Source organism: Camelus dromedarius, unplaced genomic scaffold, assembly GCF_036321535.1.
Source record: "Camelus dromedarius isolate mCamDro1 unplaced genomic scaffold, mCamDro1.pat HAP1_SCAFFOLD_176, whole genome shotgun sequence".
Taxonomy (NCBI): domain Eukaryota; kingdom Metazoa; phylum Chordata; class Mammalia; order Artiodactyla; family Camelidae; genus Camelus; species Camelus dromedarius.
The window spans coordinates 657,505-672,650 of NW_026989746.1; the positions used below are offsets into that span (position 1 = coordinate 657,505).

At 43.6% G+C, this 15,146-nt stretch overlaps 1 protein-coding gene across 1 annotated transcript in view; it reads left to right on the forward strand.

The window, feature by feature from the left end:
* LOC135320516 (uncharacterized) overlaps window positions 1-15,146 on the forward strand; it is a 140,293-nt gene that overhangs the window by 75,315 nt on the left and 49,832 nt on the right. Inside the window, exons 20-25 of the mRNA XM_064483637.1 lie at window positions 1,475-1,720; window positions 2,411-2,498; window positions 3,705-3,847; window positions 8,976-9,096; window positions 9,636-9,772; window positions 13,856-14,429. The gene's annotated coding sequence lies outside the window, so the exon portion shown is untranslated. The remainder of the gene's footprint in view (window positions 1-1,474; window positions 1,721-2,410; window positions 2,499-3,704; window positions 3,848-8,975; window positions 9,097-9,635; window positions 9,773-13,855; window positions 14,430-15,146) is intronic.

Here is a 15,146-nt window from a genome sequence, read left to right on the forward strand (position 1 = left end):
ATATTCTTTTTCAACATAAGTTACTATAAGATACTAAATATATTCTCCTGTGCTATACAGTATAAACTTGCTGTTTACTCTATATATACTATCTGCAAATCTTGAACTCCCAATTTATTCCTTCCCACACCCTCTCCCCTCTGGTAACCATAGTTAGGTTTCGATGTCTCTGTGTCTGTTTCTGTTCTGTAGATAAGTTTATCTTTTTGTTTTGTTGTTTTTTCATTTTTTGTTTTTTTTTTAGATTCCAAATGTGAGCGATCTCATATGGTATTTTTCTCCCTCTTTCTGGGTTACTTCAATTAGAATGACATTCTCCAGGTCCATTCATGTTGCTACAAATGGCATTATTTTATTATTATTTTTTATGGTGAAAAGTAGTCTATTGTACAAATATACTACAACCTCTTTATCCAGTCATCTGTCAGTGGACATTTAGGTTGTTTCCATGTCTTGCTATTGTAAATAGTGCTGCTGTGAACATTGGGGTGTAGGTGTCTTTTTGAATTAGGGTTCCTTCTGGATATGTGCCTAGGAGTGGGATTGCTGGGTCATATGGGAGGTCAATTTTTTGTCTTTGGAAGAACCTCTATACTGTTTTCCACAATGGCTCCACCAAACTGCATTCCCACCACAGTGTAGGAGGGTTCCCTATTCTCCACAGACTCTCCAGCATTTATTGTTTGTGAACTTCTGAATGATGGCTATTCGGACTGGCGAGATGTGATATTTGATTGCAGTTTTGATTTGCATTTCTCTGATAATGATATTGAGCATTTTTTCATGTGCCTATCGGCCATTTGTATGTCTTCATTGGAGAAAAGTCTCTTTAGGTCTTCTGCCCATTTTTGGATTGAGTTGTTTGTTTTTCTTTCTTATCAAGTGTAAAAGCTGTTTATATATTCTGGGAATTAAGCCCTTGTCAGTCTCATTTATTGCAAATATTTTCTCTCATTCCGTAGGTTGTCTTTTTGTTTTGCTTACTGTTTCCTTTGCTGTGAAAAAGCTTGTAAGTTTAATTACATCCCACTTGTATATTTTTGCTTGTATTTCTATTGCTTGAGTAGACTGCTCTAGGAGAACATTGCTGAGATGTATGCCAGATGTTTTGCCTATGTTTTCTTCTAAGAGGTTTATAGTGTCTTGTCTACATGTTTAAGTCTTTAAGCCATTTTGAATTTATTTTTGTGTATGCTGTGAGGGAGTAGTCTAACTTCATTGATTTACATGCAGCTGTCCAGTTTTCCCTACACCATTTTCTGAAGAGGCTGTCTTTATTCCATTGTATGTTCTCACCTCCTTTGTCAAAGATTCAATGACCAAAAGTTTGTGGGACTATTCTTGGTAATTTTGTTTATCCGTTCATTGATGGATGGATATTGTTTGTAACCTTTGGCTACTCTGAATGATACTGCCATGAATATTGATGTGCAAGTTTTTGTGAGAATATGTTTTCATTCTGTTGGCTGTACAGTTGGCCCGCCATATCTGCAGTTTCCACTTCATGGATCCAGATGGCTGATTGTAAAGGGACTCGAACATCCTTGGATAATGGAATCCAGGATGGGGGGTTCCTGAAACCAACCCCTCGAGGATACTAAGGGATGACTCTACATGTAGGAGTGAAATTGCTGAGCCATATAACTCTAACCTTTTGAGGAAACAACAGACTTCTCCAAAGAAGCTGCACCATTGTCCCTTTCCACTGGCCGCATATGAGGTATCTCTGCTTCCTGAACAACACTTGTTATTGTGAATGTTTTGATTATAACCATCCTGGTGGTTGTAAAATAAGATCTAATTTTCATTTTGATATGGCTAGTGATGCTGAGCTTCTTTTCATATGCTTATTGGCCATTTGTGTATTTTTTTAAATCCTTGGAAATTTTAAAAATTGGGTCGATTTTCTTTGTATTGTTCAGGTGTAAGCATTTGTTATATATCCTGAATACTAGTCTCTTATTAGATACATGCTTTGTAAAATTTTTCTCCTATTCTGCAGATTGTGCTTTCACTTTAGTTCTTTTAAACATTAAAACAATTTCTTTACAGGTGAGGTAATTAGATGTATTGATTTATTTTATTTTTCTTGCTAAGCACGCCCTCTATCAGTTGAGATACCCCCTTCCCCTGTCATTTCCCTTTCTTGATGATGTCCTCTGTAACAAAAAGGTTTTAATTTTGATGAAGTCCAGTTTATCTGCTTTTTTCTTCTATCACTTGTGCTCTTCGTATTGTATCTAGGAAACCAAAGCCTATCCTAGGACCTCAAAGATTTATACTGTGTCTTCTTTTAGAAAGTTTATAGGTTTACTTTTTACGTTTCTGTCTCTGATCCATTTTGAATTAATTTTTATTTGTTATATAAAATATGGGGGTCCAGATTCCAGATTCATTCTTTTGCCTGCAGATACCCAGCTTTCCCTGCACCATTTGTTGAATAGACAATTCTTTCCATGGAGTGTTGTTGGCACCCTTGTGGAAAACTGACTGTAAATGTAAGTTTATTCCCCCTGGGATTTTATTGTGTCTCATAGATTTATTTATCCAAACTTATGCCAGTACCATACTGACTTAGTACTATAGCTTTTTAGTACACTTTAAAGTGAGTCATCCCACTTTGCTCTGCTTCTTCAAGATTGCTTTGGCTGTCCTGGGCCCCTTGCACTTCCATATGAATTTTGGGATAAGTTTTTCAATTTTTGCAAAGAAGTCAGCTGGAATTTTGATAGGGATTCCACTGAATTTGTAAATCACTTTTGGGAGTCTTAACATTTTTTAACAATATTGTCTACCATTCCATCAACATGAGATGTCTTCCATATATGTAGATCTTTTAAAATGTTTTGGTGATACTTCAAAATATTCAATGTACAAATCTTGTAAATTTTTGTTAAATGTATCTCTCATTTAATTTTTAATGCTGTTGTAAATGGAAAGTCTGAGCTTCTTGAGGTAGGACTATATATCAATTTGTTTATTTCTAGGATTTCTACGCAGCAACTACACTAGGTTTATATTTGCAACATAAATCTATCCACAACTCTTCCCACCCCCATGTTATAAGAAACCAAGACCCAGGTTAAGCTACCTGAACACCTATGTGGAAGTGAGAAATGAGACCCTTGGGTGGGGCTTTGTGAAGATGATACTGAGAGCTTATTTAGGATGACTTCATCTTAATTTCTTTTAAACAACACTTTCGGTGTAGTCAGATATATTAAGAACATGCCCTTTTGATGTGCAGAGGAGGTAAGACTATTATCAAATAATTTCTAGAGAGAGTGTTGTACTTGAAATCTAATTTGCATCAATCTTTGAAGATTTATGTTTCAGGAGCTTTGACTGAAGAACACCTGTCTTTATTCATTAGTGACAAATGCTCAAGCAACATGTAATAGTCTGAGAAACTGCCCCCGCCCCATAGTGCTGGGTGGCTGCAGCTGTAACCGGAGTCAGCGCTTACCTTTCCCAGTATGCTTGTGCTGATCCGCTCAAAGCGGTTCGTCCAACAGTGTGTCTGTAGTCTGTTGGACATAGCCATAAAACATTGAGTTAAGGTTGCTGGAATGCATTATATTCTTATTAATAATAAGTAAGCACATATTGAGTGCTTACTGTATGTTGGGAATTGTCCCTCAGCCTCACATGAATATTATTTCTCTTAAAACCTCACATATTTTCTTGTTATTCTCACTTTACAGATAAGGAGACTGAGAATTAAGTCTTCTCTCTTTGGGTGGAGCTCATTATCAATGACGGGAAGTTGTAAGGAAAAAGATATTGATTCATCCTGAGAAAACATTTTTCTGAGAGTCAGCAGTGAAGAAGGTGGACACTGAAGAAGGTGATCATTGTTCGATTGAGACGAGCCCCGGGTTGTACGGAGTCAGCATCCCTGTCCTGGACACAGCCAGTGCAGAGCTGCGTGGTGGGTGAGGCGGCGATGCCGCGCAGGGAACGCAGATGCCGGGCCATTGGGCTGTGCTCAGGCCCGGTGGGGCTTTCTCCTAAGGGCAGTGGACAGTCATTGACAGATTTTAAGTAGGGGAGTGGGGTGCTCTCGTAGATCACTTTTGTCTTGTAGAATGCTTAGAAACATTTAGAAGGCTCAGCAGGAGGTGATGTGATGAGTCAGATTAGGGTGGCTGCCAGGTGTAGGAGTGTAGAATTTTCAAGTGGTTTTCAGTCCCAGTTTTGTGGCTCAGTAGCCGTGTCACTTTGGATGATGCACTCAAGGAAGAGAAACAATTTATCTAATCAATAAAAGCAGTGATGTACCGACCTCCCAGGACTGCTGTGGCGATCCAGTGAGATCACATGTGCACAGTGTGCAGCAAGGTACCCAGCACAGAGTCATTGCTGAGTGAGTGCCAGTGAGTATCTGGTAGGACAGGTGTGGGTGGTGGGACTCGGTGAATGAGGAAATCTGGGCCCTGAAGGAGGGGTCCAGTCACATCTGTGAGTGATGGGCCTGAGCTGGGAGAGGCCGAGAGACCTAGCCCCCCGACCAGGGGCCCTGGGCAGGACGGATATGGGAGGAGCACCGTGAAGTCAGCTCTTTGCAGGTGGAGTTGGAGTTGCCCTTGAGACATCTAAGTGCAGTGTCACGAGCTCAAAGAGGAGGTCTGGGCCCAGGCTGTGAATTTTCCTATAATCTTAATCCCTGAGGACGCTGAGGTAGTGATCACTGAACGTGAAGACATACTTTACAGGACAAGTGAATAGTAGTATCATCTCTGTCATCAAAGCTCAAGTCTCTTTATTCATCACCCACTTTGCTAATTGGGTACTTACAGAGCTCACTTCACCGACCTCCCATGGGCTCAGGCTCCACTGTAAAGAGCTGTTGAGCCTCCCTCCTTTCCAGAAGACGACACATTTTGCTGGTAGCCTTCTGTACCTTGCCAGACTTAGAATTTTAGTTTGTTGATTTAATTCTAATTTCTATTAGCCATATCCTGACAAGAGAGACCTTTTACCTCATGGTCATATTTCAATTAGCTGTTACTGAGAATTGCTGATCTGATCCATAGAGTAAGTGTTATATTAACCTTGTAGAGTACTTATTATTTTTCTGTCTTTGCCCTTTAATTTTGTATGCCCTTTCTCTTTCCTATTTGGGGCCTTAATTTTTTTTAATTAAAAGATGTCTGTTTGCAGTTAAGAAAACAAAAGGAAAAATACACATGATAGCTAAACATAGAAAATATCTAGTGTGTTTTCTGTTTTGGCAATGGACGGTTGTAGAAACTTATGAAAACCTTCATTACACAAGTTTCTTAAAATGCGGATTAAGAAATAATACCTTCCTTCCTCATCTTTCAAGCTGCACAGCTAATTGTGAAGAAAGTGAGGGGAAATCCTCAGAAGCCAAGACAAACCAGAAAGCAGGGATTCTGGGTGTTACATGAGCCTTAGAAGCCCTGGGGTGCCTGTTGGCTCCTGTACTGAGTTTCAGTTGCCTTGACAGTAGGGCAGCAGTTGAGCTCGAAGCCTCTCACACTGGGAGTTGGATGACTGATCATATGTAAGGCCAAGCCCATTCCGAGAAGCATGGTTTACTAAAGGGTGAACTAGGAAAAAAAATTCCTCAAGGCAAGACAGTAAGGAAAGTCAATTTTGTTGGAAGAGGGGAAAAATTACAAATCCAAAGTAAGGATATAGTTTAAAGCTCTTCTGGCATGAGAGTGACCACAAACTCCTGGCAGAGAAGCACAGCTACTCCTGGAATGAGAAGCTGTGGTTTGAATGAATCAGTGAGCAGCCATTCCGAAAAAGGCCTCCAGAGTCTTGTGGATCAAGATACTGGACGGCAAACACCTCTCTTCCAAGGTCTCATTCAAATAACTGGAAATGTTTTAAAGGAAAGAAGCCATAATCATAGTTCTATTTATTAACATTACTATATGCTAGGAATTCAGAGGTGACTATGGAGTTGACTCCTCATTTATGGACCTTACTTTCTCTTTGGGGAGAAAAACTGACGTAGTTGGGGAGCTTGGTAGAGGGAGGTGTTAGTCTGTTGCAATTAGCCAGGAGAGGAGATTAAGAAAGCAGTGAAGGGTGGGTGAACTTTTTAGCTGAGGACAGACAGTCTTGTTCAGTTGGCTTTTAATTGCAGGCTCAATGAGTAGTCACTGGAGGGAATAGATCTTACGGAGGATGGACTTAGCTCAGGCCTCTTTAGAATGGACACGTGAAACTGGAGAAAGACAGTCAAATCTGTGCAGACATTAAAGTTCATTTGAACATGCTCCATCCCTGAGCCAAAGATAGGACAAATATGCAGCACTTCTTAAGGACAGAGGAGTGGTTTCTAAGGTTCTCCAAGAATGAATCCCAGGGAGCCGGGATGGCCAGTTGTCAAACTGTGACTTTGCTCTTTGGACGGTGTACCCACCAAGGGTATTGGACTTTTATAGGTTTCCATTTCTCTTTAATACACGTCAGGTGATTAGGACGTGGGCACAAGTATTTGACACCTTGTCGAGGCGACATTGGTTACCTGCCTAGAAGCACGGGCACTGCTATGGCTGCGTCATACATCTTGCCGCCCATCCCGTTCCCCGGCTCAGTGATCACGGCAGAGTGGTCCCTTGTTGACCTGTCCGTCTCCTCTGTGACATCATAACCCATGAAAAGACCGGAGCGTATTAACGTGGTTTTCTTAAAGTCAAAGGAAGAGATCAAATATGGAGTCAGATTTGTTCTTTCCTACTTCAGTAGTGCCATGGAGAAGGCAGTTTGGGCAGCTTTTTGTAGGGCCCTGGAGGCTTTCTCTCTCAGCCTCTGGGCACCTTTATTGAAAACCCTTCATAGCTGTCTGGAGTGCTGTAAAACCACTCCGCCTGTTTTGCCCTGAAGAAGTGTTCAGTTTATAACTCATCTCTACTCCTTGGAAAACAACTCAATAAAAACTCAGTTGGTTTCCCACCAGCCATGGGCAGGGGTGGGGGATACCTTGTTATTATTTCATAAAATAAAAATAAGAATAATAATAATAATAGTAATAATATTAATAAATAATAATAGTAAAAGAAGTCTTAAAACAGCACTGGGCACATTGGAGAGAGTCAATAAATGCTTCCTGGCTTAAGTCAAAAGTGATGACTCAGTGATTCCATGGCTGCTGTATTTGCTGAGCTAATTACTCCTTTGCTCCATTACACATTTTTTTTTAAGTAAAAAAGAAATACATGCAAATGGTTAAATAAAATTCAAACAGAGCACAAAAATACACAAGTGAAAGAAGTTTACCCTCATCCTCTCTTCTTCCAGCCCTCCCTGGAGATGCCACTGTTTACTATCCTTTGGATGCTTTCCCAGATATGGTATGCACATTCCCAACTATGTATGTAAATTCCTTTACAGTTTTAGTTATTTTTAACTTAAAGGGATTTAAATCCTCAAGTGGCTTCTGCCCGGGTAATAGAACAGAACAAATCTGACTCCATATTAGATCTGTTACTTTGACTTTAACCCTATGCTCTGTCTCCTAGTCTTCTTCTTGCTTGTAAAACAATGTTGCTTAGAGCCTTAAATATACAGAAGAGCCTATTCTGAAGGCTCTGACCTTTAAGGATATTTAACACTTTTTCATTCATAAAATGATAACAAATTACAGAATAAAAAATAACGTTTGTTTTGTTGGAGGTTTACAGATATTTGACCCAGGCAGATAGCTGCAAGAACAAAGGATTCTAACAACAAGGAATTCCTACACTAGGAAGATTGCAACAAACAAGCACGTAGGAAAGGAGCCTGAATTCTGACTTGGGGAGATGGTTTTCCAGGACATTAGTTTGCCATCTAGGTCTACAGAGACTTGCTATTCCTTGCCCCAACACCTGGTCTCCCAACTTATTGGCCTGTCCTGCACTGAGGAGAATGAATTTGGATTTGGTAGCACTCCTATATACCTAGCAAGCCGGGCACTGGAACTGAGTGTTATGGAAACAACAGGCCAGCCAAGAAACAAGCACCACTGGGAGGGTTGGAGTACTCAGATTTATTATGCCGGCGGGCTCAGAGGGGCTTCTGCTCCGAACTTCTGAGCAACTCCAAGACATGCACATGAGGTTTTAAAGGGTTAATTACAAGTAAGGGGTATTAGCCAATAAGGCTCAAACAACAAAAAGCAAGGAATCAGTACACTGGAGCTTATCAACTTGTAATAGATCACGTTACTGACACCTGTTGAGGTTGGATTTATGAGTTAGCTTGTTAGCCCAGTAAACTGATACTAAACTTCAGATTTACGAGTTAGCCCAGCAGAATTTAGATCAGTAAACCGACACTTATCACACTTAGATTTGTGACTTAGCTTGTTAGCCCAGCTGGGCTTTTCCTTTACATGAGGATAGCTCTCCCACACCCAGGGAACTACTGTGAGCCCTTGATGGTTCCACTAGGGTGGGGTGTGGTTTACCCAGGAGGGATGGGGACTGTGCACCAACACTCAGGCAGTCTGCTCTGTCTGGGGCTCTGATCTTGTACCACCCCGCTCCCCACCAGCCCAACACCTGGGAGAGTGGAACTAAGGCAGAGATCATGCCTGCCTGTTTCCCAGCGTGTAAAAGGGGAATAGGTACTCTTCCCAAGGTAGTTATGAGCGACAACACCTGCGGGTGCTTGGTTCCCAGACCAACAGAAAACCCAGCTCCGCGTGGGGGCAATGGGTGTGATACCCATAGGGGTTCTGCAGAAGCATCGGATGGAGGGCTGGATCAGAGAGGTAAAACAAGAGCTGCGGGCCTTGAAGGGTAACAGAATGGTACAGAGTCAGTACTGCAGCCTCTTTCGGGGTGCCCCCAGAGGTAAAGCTTTTTCTCTCCATCTCCGCTACGACCCTCCTCTCTCCAGATCCATCCCTTTTCTCTGCTCTTCCGGTCCATCTGTCTCCCTCCACTTTTCCCCTCCTCTCCTCCCCCTCCCATCTTCTCCCTCCCTCACTGCCCCACCTTCTCTCGCAGAACCCAGAGTGGATCGCTGGCCCTCCTGCACATGGGCAGTCGGTGCCAGCTGGACCGCGGGTTGGAAGCTCCAGCACCGAGCCGGGGATCGGCCCCAAAGTCTTCTTAGCTCTGTCGACCGGTAGGCCTTTAACTCCTGCCTGGGGCCGGGGCCTCTGGCTGTGGAAGTGCAAGGAGGGGGGCTTCCGGGAAAGGGGTCAGGCGGCTGCGGGAGGGCGGTCGGCATGTCACAGCCCCCCAGGGCGCCAGTCAGCCTGTGTTCAGCTGAATTGCTCTGGCCAGACCCCTCTGCCCGCGCCACCTACCCCGGCGCCCCGGCCACACCTGTCCATGGCCAGGTGTGCACCTGCAGCCTCTCACCCAGCCGGGCCCGCCTCAGTCCGTTGCTGGCGTCCCCTTCCCCTCTCCCGCCCGCGAGTCCTCTCCCGCCCGAGAGTCCTCTCCTCCCGGGCTGCCTCTCCTCGGCCGCCGGCCCATCCTCGCCCCTGGGCGGGCTGTGTCCCGGGCGGGCGGGGTCTGCGGACCCGAACGGGGGCAGGCGGCTGGGGCTGGGGCTGGCCTCCGAGCAGGGCTGCAGCCCGCGTTTCCACCAACCCCCCGCCCGCTTTCCCTGCCCCGCGACCCCGGGGCTGCCCTGCTCTTCCTTTCCTGCTCCCTGAGGACAAGCTCAGCGGCGTGGGCGCTGCTCCCTGGGCTGAGAGCCTCCGGCTGTAAAGCCCAGCTTCTGGTGGAGTCGGGAAAGTGGATCCTCAGTGCTGAGCGAGCTTCTGTCTCCTCCCTCAGTGTTTCTGCCCCAGGTAAGTACCTTGAACACTTTCAGGTGTTATGATGGCTGTGCTTGTTGATGTCACGTGTTTTTATAGTGCCAGGGATTACAGTGTTGAAAGCAGGGCTTGGTTCAGTTAAAAATGAGCTGAAGGCATGAGGTTGTGACATGCTCCTTCCTTCCCACTCCCAGTGTGAAACGTGTAACCGTCGATTTTAAAAAGATAGTTACAGTCCCTAACTAGCCCAGCCCAGCTAGGGTGCGTTAACAGGAACAGCACCACCAGAGGCGTTGGAGACCCAGGGACATTGCAGTCCTAAAGAGCTCCTGGCACAGTTTGGTTTGTTTTGGTTTTTTGTTTTTCTTAAATCGTGGGGCAGACTAGTAGTATAGAGGGAAAAATAATTGTCAAGAAATAATTTTTCATATAACAGCTTTATTGTGATATTGTTCACACACCATGAAGTCCATCCACTTAAATGGTACAATTCAGCAACTTTTAGCATATTCACAGTGGTGCAACAATTATTATTCCAGAACGTTTTCATCACATCAGAAAGACCAGTGAAAATGAGTGACATACCCACCCCTCCTCAGTGGTGTTTCTAAAGAAGTTTCATGCCTATTCCTGACCATAAAATAACTTGTTACATTCCATGAAATATCTGGTAGGAATTCTAATCAGAATTGCAATGAATCTGTGTATCAAAACAGGAAGAATTAATGTCTTTATGGCATAAATTTCTTCTACCCATGAATATATCTGGGACTGTATCTTTTCATCTCTCCAGAGCCTGGCGAATGGGAAGTCCTCACTAATTGTTGGGCTTGTGAATGATGAGATTCTATACATCGTTAGTTGCTACTGTAGCCTTTCACAGAAGAGAAAAGTAACCTCCGTGAAGCCAAGTGACACTCTAATGGTCAGAAAGAGTGACAGCCAGTGCTGGAGTGATCCAGTGGACTTGGTGCTTGCAACCAGGATTCTCCAGCACCTACAGCTAAGGGGATTACAGTATTCTTTTTTTTTCTTAATGGCGTTGCTTTTATTTTTACTTATTTTTTTTAATTTATTTTTTATTGAAGTGTAGTCAGTTTACAGTGTTAATTTCAGGTGTACAGCAGAGATTCAGTTATAAACATATGCATATGTATATACATATGTATTATATTGTTTTTAGTAGAACTCATTACAAGAAATTGAATATAGTTCCCTGTGCTATATAGTAGGCCCTTGTCATTTATTTTATATTTATTAACGTGTATCTGTTAATCTCCCCTTTCCTGCCTGCTAAGCACAGTTGGCTTTCTATGTCCATGAGTCCATTTGTAGCAGCACCATTTTTCCTAGTTATATATGCTCTTTGGCTGCTTTCAGTTTCAGTAATTCCATGTTATCTGTGAGCGCTTTTCTTCTGGTGGCCTTTATGTGGTTTGCACACGTGGTAATAGAGATCTGTATTTGGGAGAACTCCAGGCCTCGTGTAGTCCCTGGTACAGAGTGCCCACTGAGTTGATGCTTGAACTGCAAAAAAAAACATAGTAAATGTTGGAATTTCCACTATGGTTGAGACTTCCAGGTTTCTGTAACCTGTTTACCCCACCTTATTATTGGCTGCCCCCATACTGGGTAATTTGGTGGAATTTCATGGTATGGTGGTGTAGAGACAGGGCCTTGTATGCTTCTTCTCTTTCCGTTTTCTAACACTCAATCTCCTGGTCCTCCCAGATCCTCCCCCAGTAGTGCCCAGGGCTGGCTTGGTGCTGTGCTGAGGCAATATTTGTTAATAAGGCCCTTTCCTCATCTTTTCTGACCCTCCGTTTCTTTCTCTGCACAATGAGGGCTTAGACTAGATAAGTGCTTTTCAGTTTCTTTTAAAGCCATATTTCCTTTGAGAAAAAGAAAATGCAAATCTCTCCTCCCATCCCAACACTTTAGATTTTGTTACTTCCTGCAAGGAGTCACATAGTTCTTTGTGGAAAATTGATGTGATTGTGATTCCAGGTGGCACAGAAAATACTCTTCAGAGATTTATTGCAGGGAGAGGGCAGAAAAGGGGCAGTATGTCACTCTTTCTAGTGTGAGCACTGGAGCAGGGGCTTGGATTTAAATATGATGTCTGTCGTGGCCTCACTTTAATCTTGCACAATGTGACAAACCTCTCTACCTCAGTTTCTTGATGTGTCAAGTTGGGGTGATAATATTTTAAGGCTTTTGTGAAACAATATACACATAATCTATTTGTGTCTCAGTAGAAACAAGACCTGCAAGGGATTCAGGGATTTAAAAAAAAAAATTCTTGCCCATAGCACTATGTAGCTGTGTATTTTAAATTTCCTGGAGGGTGATGGTTGAGTCTAAAGTCCATCATGGGTCAGGTAGCCCATAGTTCTCTATGTCCCAGTTTGCCCCCTCCTACCCAGTCCTCTTCCTCAGTCCAGGATGAAGTTCCCTAGTAGATTTACACAGAGGTCTTGTGGAAAAGGCTTTTCATTTTATTGTTTCACCAAGAAGGGCTGCCATCATGATCTCTGTGGTCAGGTTTTGAAGGGCTGCATCTTGATGTCTAGTCAGGTGAAGGCCATGCAATTGGGAGTTTCTATGTAATAAAAAGGAAAAAAATTACAAATAGAAAATTAGAACAAGGGTGGTGACAGGGACTCTTGGAAGTGAGCACCTTTAGCTTTGTTAGCTTCAGGTGCAGTGGCCTCTTGCCACGAGGACCCATCCTCTTGCTCTGAATTTGGAGGGACCTGTGGGTTCAGTGGGAATGTTAACTGAATGTATCTCATGTGCTGGGCATTGTCCTATTTTTTCTGTGTGTTCCTTTTTTGAGACAGTGAGCGCATTTAACCTCAATAGCTTCTTTAAAAAAGTAGAAATTTTATTTTGAGATATAATGTAGATTCCCATGTAGTTGTAAGAGATAATATGGAGAGGGCCTATGGACCCTTTTCCCAGTTTTCCTTAATGGTTCCATCTTGCAAAGTTGGGGTACGATTCATTACTGACTCACTAACAATTTGAGGTTTGTGTTATTGCCATCATTTCTATTCACGATTAAACTGGGGCTTAGAGGAGCACACAAGCCTGCCCAGGTCACCCACATGGTTAGTGTAGAGACGGGTGGAACGTGGGCTTGGGATTTCCAAGCAGTACCATTATGATGGTCTGTGGCAGGGAGCAGCATTCATTTTGCTTGTTTATTCATTCATTCAACAAACATTTATTGAGTAACCTCTGTGGGTCAGATGCTTTCATAGGGTTATCTGATTCTTCAGCAGTACTGAGAATCAGGTAATATTTACTTTTTTTTAAATCTGAGAAAATTAGCTCTGAGAGGTTATTACCACCCCAAAGGAAATATAGCTCATAAAGGAGGGATAGTAAATTTGTAGTCACCCCTTTTTATGCAGGTGGTACCCTAGGCATTTTACATTTGCAAACTTCCGTAATCCAGATAAATTCTTGTAAGGCAAGGATTTTTTTTTTTTAATTTAAGTATAGTCAAGATTACATTGTTGTGTCAATTGCAAGGTGTTTTTTGAATTTTGAATTAAAAAGTATTTTTTGAGGAGGGTAATTAGGTTTATTTATTTGTTTCATTTATTAAAATGAGGTACTGGGACCTCGTACATGATAAGCATGTGCTCTACCACTGAACTGTACCCTCCTCCCCAAGGCAAGTTTTCTTATCCATTATTCTGCAGCTTAGGGTTTCAATTAAATTGGAATTGAAATCCAGATCTTTTGTTCCTACTGTTGTCCTTTTCTTTATATTCTGCTGAAGGGGGTTGCGGAAAGCAGTTCCTTTTTTCATTTCTTTATTCCGCATTTTTGAGCAGTGACTTTGCATCAGGGCCTTGTTAGGTGCTTTGAAACAGAAAACAAGAAATGACCCTTCTCTGCATGGGCAGGAAGCCTAGACAAAAAGCTGGGTAAAGTGATCCGAGCTACGGTAGCCATGTGCAGGCTCTGAAGGTCAAACTGTACCCCTGGATTTGCTTGGGCTTCCCCTGCCTTCTGGCTGGTACACACCAGGTCACCGCAACCCAGAGGCGCCCACAGCCCACAGCACAATATTTATCTCGATCTCCTCTCCCCTCTCGGCAGGGCCTGCAACATGAGCATCCCTGACTACGTGCAGTTTGCTGAGGACTATGAGACTCTTCCCGTGGTGGTCAAACCAGTGGGGATCATCTCAGAGGAGAATTTCTTTTGCATCTATAAGCGAACCTCCTTGGTGAGCCAGATCAGCCCGTGCAGCTCCCAGGGCGCACTCTCTACGCACTACAGGCACCACTATGCGCCCAAGAATGGATGGAGCTTCTTCCAGACCCACCGCATGGTTGTGGGCCTTGTCACCATTACCGACTGCCTCTCGGCCAAGGCCTTCGAGAAGCTCCACGTGCAGAGGAGCTGTATGGCATCATGCTTAATGACTCTCAGCTCTTTGTCTTTGTGCTGCATGGGGAGGTAAGCCAAGCAGCCGCGCACCGACGTGGCCTTCAATCTATGAGGACTGCAGGGTGGTGGAGAAGAGGATCGAGGACTTCACTGAGTCACTCTTCATCTTGCTCAAGTCCAAGTGGCTGGATGGGGCCCCTGACAAGTCTGGGGACAAGATCCCACTCCTCTGCATGCCGTTTGAGAAGGAGGACTTCATGGGACTGGACACAGACAGCAGGTAAGTTTACCTGGAGGCCAGTCCACCCTGGCTGTGTGCCGGGTTTCTTCTCTCCATCCAGAAAGGGATCAGCACGGAATAGGACTCTTTTGTATCCAAGGGGGGAGGGAGGTGCAGCCCACCGGTTTACAGACATTTAAAAGTGAATCCGCCTTTGTTTCAGAGAGATCCTTTTAGTGATAGTGTTAGAGCACTTACTCCTGCTTTTCAGCCAGGACCCTGGTGGGACCCCTGGAGTTGCTGTTCAATAGAGTAGCCACAGCCACTGATGCTAGGAGCACTGGGGAGGAGGCTGGTCTGAGCTGAGATGTGCTGTAGTTCAAATGCACATGAGACGCTGAGGCTTGTCTACTAAAAGCATATATACTATCTTGTTACTTCCTCTATTGATTACATGTCAAAATGATAGTATTTTACATACAGTAGATTATGTAAGATATGTTCTTAAAATCAGTTTCTAGTACTAGTTTTTTGTTTGTTGGTTTGTTTCTTTGTTTACCGTTTTAAATGTGGCAACTGGGAAACTTTCTTTACATGGCTCTCATTTCATTTCTGTTGGGCAGCGTTTCCTGGGACAGTCTCATCCCTTTGCTTATAGATGAGATGCTGAATCCCGAGAGGCAGAACGAGGCGCTGGTTGAGCTGGCTTGGAGACAGTGTCTCCTGCCTCCCAGGCTCAGCACCTGTTCGGCTCAGGCCCTCTCTTCCTGCCCGACA